Below are 9,250 nucleotides of genomic sequence, written 5' to 3' on the forward strand. Positions count from 1 at the left end.
TAAAGACTTAGTAGACAATCACTTTTTTACATGGTGGTAGGAACAAAACCCTGTACAGCATGCATAATGCCCTTTAAGAAAAATGAAGAGCAAATAGGCTCTTTTTATTTCTCACCTCTGGAAGCTCCAAGATGCATCTACTAGCCTGAAGAAACTGGCTTCCTTCTGGACACATGTGGGGTTCCTGCATCTTTAGACTTCTGTTTAAAACAAAATGCAGAGGAACAGAGAAAATTCTGAAGGCTTTGCTTAAATACATAAGAAAAAAGGTGTTTGGAGTGATTTTTTTTTGGCCATTGTTAAACCTGCCATGACTGGTCAAAGCAACTTTCAGATTACAGCTACATCTTGTGGAGGAAGCTGTTTCTAGCAATTTCTCTGTGATCCAGTTAAACCAGACCCATATGGTGGTTTATAGGCATTTCAAGTGCTGTGAGTGAAGTGCAGGTGCAGGAAAACCTTTCTGAACAGCTTTGAGCAATAGGGTTTCAGATACAAGGGTAGTGCAGGATCAAGAGGAAACATGGAGAGAAAGAGAAAGCTTGAGGTTGACAGTGTCACATCTGAAGTCACTGTATAAGCCTAGTCATATAACCACACTGATGTCCAAATAGTCAGCGAGGGCATTAATGTATGAGGGATGGTGCTGAATGAAATCTATCACATGTTCTTGCACATCAAGGTAAGACCAAAGAAAAGCATAGTTCAAAGCAACACAAATTAAGTGGAGATACGTCTATGGCCTAGATAATTTCAGGTCTTTATTTCATCATATTTTTGCTCATTGTCCTGAAATGTAATATGGTAAAAGGTAGCACTTAGGTCTTTCTAATAAATATATATGAAAATAAGGTGTCTAAATGAGACATTTAGGATGCAGGTGTATGAAGAAATAAATCCTGTAACAAATTCATGGTGGATGGAAATCAATTTTCCATACGGATATCTAAATGCCTCATCTTCCCAAAACTTCCTCATTAAAAAAAAAGGAAGACGAGAAATCAGTAACTCAATAGGAGATAAAGGATCAGATCGTTGCAACTCCTGGTCCTGAATTCCTTTTCCCAGTCTTTATTTTGCTGTTGCTGATGGTTTCTCCTCTTTTCACTTCCCTCCCTTACTCATTACTGGCAAAACCAAAGGGTTCAGGTGTTCCTTACAGTTTAGAGCCTTGTAGTTCCATATGTAATAAAAGCACATTTTAAAACAAGTATAATCCATGTGTAATCACTGTACACATAACCTGTACTTTTGATATTCCACATATTGCAATTTTATGAGACTTAAAGTAAGAACCTAACTTTGAATGTATAAAAGCTACTAAAATAGTATTTCTCAACTTTTCCAAAAAATGCTAGTTCCCTCCCAAAAAAAAACAAAATAAAAAATATCTTCCCCCCAACAAGCCTTCAAAATTTGGGAAAATTTTACATCCCTATTTTATACTGCACATCCAGATTGCCAGGACAAATGGTGATAGCATTATGAGGATCCTATGTACAGATTCATAATAATGGTGATTTGACAAAAGTTGTTGTCCTCTATTTCCTGCCTTTTCTGTTACATTCTTTAGGTAACTAAAGGACAACTGTATTCATGAACATCACTTGTTGGCCAACATAGGAATAAAAAAGACTACACATAATTAGAAGTAGAACATGGAGAAGCTCTATTCTCTCTGCTAAACCAAGACCAGGCACAGATTGTGACACAGACTATGAACTGCAAATATCAAAAATTAGAGTAAAGCTAAAGAAGAGCACTAAATCAATCACCATGTCACAATATAACCTGAAGAACATCCCTGTAAAATTTATAGATAAAGTTTAAAAAAAGAGTTGCACCATCAAGCTTAATTGACTAGGAGCCAGAAGAACTCTGGACTGAAGCCAAGACAATGTAAGGGAAGAATGCAAAAAGATTTTTCTGCAGTCTAAAAGAAAGTAAAGTCTCATTGTACGACAGATGAAAACGAAAAGTAAAATGGGAAAGATATGGAATTGTTGTTTTTAATTGTAAAGTAATGACTGGTTTTATTATCAATATTCCAAGGATGCAATCACAATTTACAGAACCAAGAGCTGATATCATTATACAGCGACTTGTCTTGAAGTAGTGAGGAAAGGAAAACATCTGGATGGACTTTCAATGAATTTTTAAAACACAAAAAAATTAAATTTAATTCATTAAAGGTACAATACATATAGTGTAAGACAACAATAAGTAATAATCTAAAAACTTCCTTTATTCTCATCTGCCCCCTTCCTCCCCTTGCCCAGTCATTCACTTGTACAAAGCACTTCCCTGTCCATCCTCTTACTTAAAAAATTACCACTATTTAATTGTCTATTTTCATTAATGTTAATCGTATCTTCTGTTAGTCATTTATCCAAAATCTCACCTGATCTAACAGTAGTTTAATCTGCTGTTACTCTGACACATAGCTGATAAATGGTTTCCATATGGCCTCAAATGAAATTTATTTTATTTCTCCTCTTTGTAACCTTTACTTAGTGTGTTAATCTTTCAGATAAAGCTATGGCTCATATTCTATTTAACTCATTCTATATCAAAAGGTTCTCCCATTTTTTTCCACTTAAATTTTAACAAAAATAGGCCAACAAATAATAGAAAATAAAATGATTTCCACAGAGTGGAAAAGCTCATTCCAATTCCAAGCCCCAAGAAAGTGGACTTCAGGGATGGTAGTAATCATAGGACCACTGCATCAATTTCCCATGCAAGCAAAGTAATGCTTTAAATTTTACAACAAAAATGTATACTATGTATGGATTGAGGAATACCAGATATCGATGCTGGGTTCAGATAAGGAAAGGAAGTACCAAAGACTATACTGCAAACATATATTGACTAATGGTGTACATCAAAGAATTTCACAAGAAAATCACCTTGTGCTTTATAGATTATAACAAAGCTTTTCTTTTGATCATGAAAAACCAGGCATTGCTCTTAAAGAAATACGTAGATGTGATGCAACATTTGATTATCCTGATGCACAACCTGTACTCAGGACAAGAGGCAACTGTCAGAACATAATAAGGTTTCCAATTGATAAGGCAATTGGTAAGCTCTCTAGATACACTAGGAATTGGAGAAAGGAAACACAAACTTGAGTGCATAATGCATACATTTCCTGTAAAATCTAAGGGAAGCTGCCTTTTGTTGGTATTCTTCAGCATCCATTTGCACATATAGTATATCCAGATGCCCTGGCTGGCTAATCCCTGCCCATTTCTATATTTAATCTTTTCACCAGAGTTTTGCATTGTATCTTTCTTCCTGCTTCCCTGCCTGTCCTTCTATCTTTAATAGGCTTCAACTGGCTGGTTTCTTATAGAAAAGAAAAGAAACTGCTGAAACTGCTATTCAATATTCCCAGCACTGCAGACTCACATAAGGTATGAAGAATCCAATGCACTCATTACATGCATTCCAGTGGCAGACATATGGAACCATCAGCAAAAGTCTCCTAGTTATGTTAGATATTCTGGTATTTATGGAGACTGAATATCTGATACCCCACTGTATTCTACTTCTCTTTTTTTTTAACTGTCAGTTGCACTCATTTATTTACTTGCTAATTGTATTTGCCAACATCCTTTCAGCCATAATGGCTCCCTAGTCAGTTTGCAATTTACAAAAACAGGTGGTTGCTTGTGTGATTGGGCAGACACACAAGGTCTAAAACAGGGGTGGGCAATTGTCAGGGGCTAAGGAGCTTACCAGCCTTGTAGACATTTTCATTGTATTGAATATGGAGTAGGCAACAAGGGGAATAGCTATTTTGAATATGAACCCAATCAACAGAGATGAACTAGTGAATAAGACAGAACTAGTGGGATCCTTATGTGGGAGTGACCGTGTCCTCTTAGGATTTATTATACTGATGAAAGAGGAAGCCAAACGTAGTCGCTCAATCTGAATTTAAAGAAAGCAGATTTTAGTAATCTTTGGAAATACTGGGTGAACTCCCATGACCAGAAATGCTAAAAGGAAAGTGAGTTAATGATGCATGGGAGTTCCTTAAAGGCGAGATGTTGAAGGCACAGTTGCAAACAACCCCCAAGAAGGAAGAAAAGTGGAAGATGTCTAAAGAAACTAAAGAATTACAAACAAACAAACAAAAACCCATAACATTCCACCTAAACATTTGTAAGAACTTCTTAACTGTATGAACTGTTCAGCAACAGAATAGAGGTCTTTAACAAAGGTTGTATGGACATTTTTCAGGAGTGTTGTAATTGTGTATTCCTCTGTGACAGAGGATTGGGCCCGATGGCCCTTGCAGGCGCTTCCAAAACCCAAATTCTATGATTCCATGATTACCCCCCCCCCCCCCGAGAACTTGGATAACTGCATGCACACTGCATCCCTCTTACTAGAAAAATAATAATCCCTATTCCCCCTGCGTGCATGCCAATGTCCTCTAGATATAGGCATAGTAATATATAATGTCACTGCATGTCAGCAAAAGGGATTTACAGAGATTCAAGGAAACAGGGAGATTATCTGCACTTTGACAGTGATCATGGAAACCATAAATTAAAGACTGGGATTAACCAACAAGAACCTTTCCCTTAGTGTCTTGGCTGACTATATATGACACAGCAAATGGAATTATTTGAAGGTTTATTTCCACAAGAGCACCACATTAGCTGAGTCCTCTTTTTGATTTCAGCATGACAGTGAAACCTAGAATCTAATTTAGAACTTGTCACTCCTTATTAAAAGCTACCTACTAACTAAAAATAAACAAGCAAGCAAATGCCATGGCTATGAAAAGGTAGACATTTTACAGGTTGTCTAGTACTCACCCTCTTGTTATGTAGTCTCCCTTACTGACTGTATCAGGTTCAATGCAAATATTCATGAAGTCTTCAGTACGCTAAAAATGTTTAGGAAGAAGACAAAATAACACTAACACACACAGCACATTATAAATATTCTACTAAAAGGTAAATAAGTTCACTCTTCTGTCTGTATTTTAAATTTTATCTGATTCTCTTCTTCCCTGGGGAAAATCATTATATTTGGGAGACAGGAAAGTTTTTTGCATGTGCTTTTTAAGCACACTGCCAGGTTAAAAACTAAAGAGAGTGCACATTCTCACACAGAGACATAAATCCCTTATCTTTATTTGAACATATCTTCAGACTCTTTCCAAATATAGAGGATCAAAACCCTCACAAGCAAGATTATTTCTTTTTAAAGCGTATGTGTGTGAAATTAGAATTATTTCATGTTATATGCCCCTTTCATGACAGGTGAGGCCAGGCTGGTTTTCTCTTTCCCTGATATCTTTTCCTCAGAATTAGAGGGTGCAACCTCCCAGAATTTGTTGGCCCTCAGATGATGGCATAGCCCAGAGTGTACTTTCATTCTGCTTATAGGGGCACCTCAGTGAACACAAGAAGGCTTTTCTCTATAGCTGGAACAGAGGTTGACACCCACTTACTGACCTCTGTAACATATGCCTGCTGGTCATTGCGGAGGAATTCACTCTCAATTGTACAGTGGCCCCCACCCCATCAAGACCATCCTTCCTCCTCCAAATGCCCTCCTTCCACAGTGTTTTAGTGGCCAGTGTGGGCCAGGTGGAGAGCACTGGCAAATAATCTGGCAGGACCCTATAGACTGATGCAGAATGACAGAGGCATCCTTCTGGACTTTCTGAGGGTCCTCTGGGGTCCCAGAGGATGCTGTTGTCATTCTGTATCTCACTATAAGGTCTGAGCCAGGTGCTCTCTAACATGCCCCACTCTCCAATGGTCACTAAATGGCTATGATGGGAGAGCACAAGAGGAAGTTATCTAGGACAGGAAGATGGCAAATGTGGCATAGTGTTACATGGATGGAACTTTAAGCTAGGATTCTCAATGTACATGGGTTTTTTTCTCACAGGCATCCCAGGTTCTAAAGGGGGATTAAAATACAAATAGAGCACTAAGATCCAGAGAGTATCTCTGTGACCTTGCTGACAAGTGCAAGTACTATCACATCATTTGATAACTGAACATTAACTGTTCACATGGCATTTGACTTAAACTTGGGCATGTATGTGAAAGTGCATTTACTCAACGCAGGACACAGTTACTAATTTTAGTTCCTATGTGGTACCACATCTGAATGGGAATACAGACTCACAGCATGGATGTAGTACATATAAGAGGTGAACTAGGTGTTAGAGCCATTGCTCTTGCGACTGCAGTGATGGAGAATGTATGGTCCTCCACATGTTGCTTGACTGAAACTCCCATCATTCCTGCTAGCACACGCAATGTGGATGAATGACGGAAGATGCAGTGACATGTGTTCCTTTCCTGTGGACTAGACCATAGATAAGGATATGTAAATTCTGCTAAACAAACAAAATGATTGTAACATAAAAAGCTGGACTAGACATATTTTGCAAAGTAAGCAAAGTAAACAAAGTATGTATATAGCCTATTTTAGTTCACACAATGCGGTCTGCCAGTTACACAAGATTTGCATTACTTATTATGGCTCTGCTCATACAAAGGAGAAAGGCATGTATGGGATACTGAAGGCCAACTCCCCTATCACTGGAAATCTTACTCAGAGTCCCCTCTGATTATCTGATTGATCAGACATTCTCCACACACTTCCAAGATTTAAAAAAACAATAACACCAAAACAACTAGGAACTTTGATCTCCCTTCTTCCTTCAAAGAATTCTGCTCTGAAATATACATCCTTTAGTTTTATGGAATTACAACAGACACACAGTCTTTGGTACGCATACTGTATGTGAGCATGTGTAATTCACCATGTCCTACTTAGAAGATATATGGTAAACAGACTCTCAATTGGTGAATTTTTAAAGGAAACACACACACACACCCCACATCAGTAATAGTTTGTTATCATTTTCAATTTCAACCCAATATATAAGACCTAACATACTTAAAGCAAGTACAATTATTCTACTCACAGTGCAGTGATATTATGAAATAGGAAGTTTTTGAACGTTTTAATGTCTCTAGTCTTACTTTTAAGTCAAGATGTCTGTTCTGAGTAGTGACAGAGAATTCAATGGCTGACAGCTGCATTACTTCCCAGACCTCTGGGGTCATCTCCTTGGGGGTTTCTAAGATCAGACAGTGAAGATATCATTAAGATGAGCATGACACAAGACAGTATGGTGTAAGACTACCAAAGGCCTAGATGGTTTTTTTCCCCTAGTTACTTCACAAGGCTTCTATCAATTCACATTACATGCTTGTAGATGAAAACTATAGCAGCAGAGATGGAGAAAGTACATTCATAAAACAAAAAGAGAAGTATCTGCACTCTATTGAATCAGCTGATGTATCTCTAAAGGCCATGCTACCTGAATGAGAAGGGTGTGTGCTTCTAACATATATCATTTTTGAAAGGGTAACTTTGTCACACGTCATTTACCTGTGGGGGCAGGTGCCCAATAATGTGCAAGCCTCTTGTAAAGCCTGACATATAAAGGAGGTCTAGAAGTCTTCTGCTCTGGTTCTTCAGGGGGGCCTTGGTGTTGGACCCAAATAGGCAAGAGAGGCGAGATGCTTCTGAGGCCACTCCTTGGAAATGGACCAGAAAGAAAGCAAAATATCCTGTCTGAAAGGTTTTGTCACAGCAAATACAGACCTGAAAATCCTGGTTGCCACTACACAGATGCAAAGCAGAAGGGACAGCTGGCAGGAGGGAGGTCATAAACAAGAGGATGTACTACTTAATTGTTCTGTTGCCAGATGCTTCTCCCTTCCTTCTATGATGGAGACATGTATTGTTTCCAGATGAAAGAAAAATGTCCAGCAGATAGAAGGAGGAAAGCATTGAGTGAAGGGAAAAACAAGGGCCCTCCCCCTTCTACCTGAAAAGGTACACTTTTCTTACTTCTTCCTTGAAAAGGGTGGTGGTTTCTGACAACAACTGGGATCCTAATTTATTGTATGTATAAATCAGCTCTTAGAACAACAGTGGGCAAATACAGCAGGGTTCAATCTTTCCTTAGTAAAAGCACAGTGACAGGCTGCACTAGTTGATTTTTGGGCAGAAGTCACCAGTGAGTATCATGGTTGAAATTTTCTAGGGGTTTGATGGCCTTTTCACACATGTAAGGCAGTTTTCTATTTCACTGTTCCTGAAGAAATTTAGGTGTAGCAACCGCCCTAATTTCAACTTTTTTTGGGGGGAGGGGTGATTTTCCATCTCCCCCAAATCTGAAGAGCATATGGGAATTTCAAGAGAAATCAGGGAGCACAAGAGAAGGGTTGGGGCTTCATGTGGTCTGCAGTTTTCCTACTCCTGCCAACCATTATTACCATGAAGAAAATCTGTCATTATCACAAGGCAGAGCATGAACACATACCATACATGCTCATGTATAAGTCTAGAAATGCTAGTCAAAAAATAGACCCCAAAAACCTGGGTTGACTTATCCATGGGTCAATATAAGTACTATACTTTAACTCTTATCAAAAAAAGAAACCATCCCCTGGTAAAAAGCAAGAGTGTAATATGTCTTCGAAGCACTGACCCCTTTCCCTATCCATCCAGCCTTTAGTGTAGGCACAAACAGTTATGCATAGTTTTCCTTTGCTTCATCATTTAGATCCTTGGTTACATGCCCCTAAGGGTTACCACCTTATCCACACGTCATATCAAAAATGAACGTTGACTTACCTTGTGATATATTTGTTTTCAGTGATGGAGACATCCTATATGATGGGTTATGTTCCTTTGATCCACTCTGAGAGGCAGGAAGTAGAACCTTTTAACTGGACTGCCACTAGGGGGGAGAAGCCCTCTGCAACTGCAGTCCTTGTTACAGCTAAGCTATGAATAAAAACTGGTACAGTCAGTCCTCCTTTTACATGGATTTGCCATGCGCGGATTTGAGCATCCACAGATAGCAAATCCGTAAGTTGTCCCCAATGGCGGCGCGCGTGCACCCACGCCGCCATTGGGGACAAAAGTCCCTCTCCTCCCCTCCCCTCCCCCCACCTTCCCTCACTGCCTCCCTCCCTCTTTCCCTCCCCAGCCGCCGCCACCTCTTCGTTGCCGCTGCTGCCGCAAGAAATCGTGGGTGATGGTGTTGGAGACCAAGAGGCCTCCAGGCCACCACCTGACCCTTCTGCGGCGACGGCGGCAACCAAGCAGATAAGCAGGGAGGGAGGGAAACAGGAGGGGAGGGGAGGGACTTTTGTCCCCAGTGGCGGCATGCATTGGGGACAAT

The 9,250-nt window shown here is 39.5% G+C and overlaps 2 long non-coding RNA genes across 2 annotated transcripts; both read right to left on the reverse strand.

Annotated features, from left to right (window-relative positions):
* Positions 1-115: 115 nt before the first annotated feature.
* LOC121917726 lies at positions 116-8,482 on the reverse strand. Its single transcript, XR_006101092.1, has 4 exons — positions 7,444-8,482; positions 7,032-7,129; positions 4,836-4,906; positions 116-200 (listed from the first exon to the last, which is right to left on the reverse strand). It is a non-coding gene; the product is annotated as an uncharacterized LOC121917726 (long non-coding RNA).
* LOC121917727 lies at positions 292-4,741 on the reverse strand. Its single transcript, XR_006101093.1, has 3 exons — positions 4,376-4,741; positions 2,722-2,723; positions 292-305 (listed from the first exon to the last, which is right to left on the reverse strand). It is a non-coding gene; the product is annotated as an uncharacterized LOC121917727 (long non-coding RNA).
* Positions 8,483-9,250: the final 768 nt, after the last annotated feature.

Source organism: Sceloporus undulatus, unplaced genomic scaffold (genome assembly GCF_019175285.1).
Source record: "Sceloporus undulatus isolate JIND9_A2432 ecotype Alabama unplaced genomic scaffold, SceUnd_v1.1 scaffold_404, whole genome shotgun sequence".
Taxonomy (NCBI): Eukaryota; Metazoa; Chordata; class Lepidosauria; order Squamata; family Phrynosomatidae; genus Sceloporus; species Sceloporus undulatus.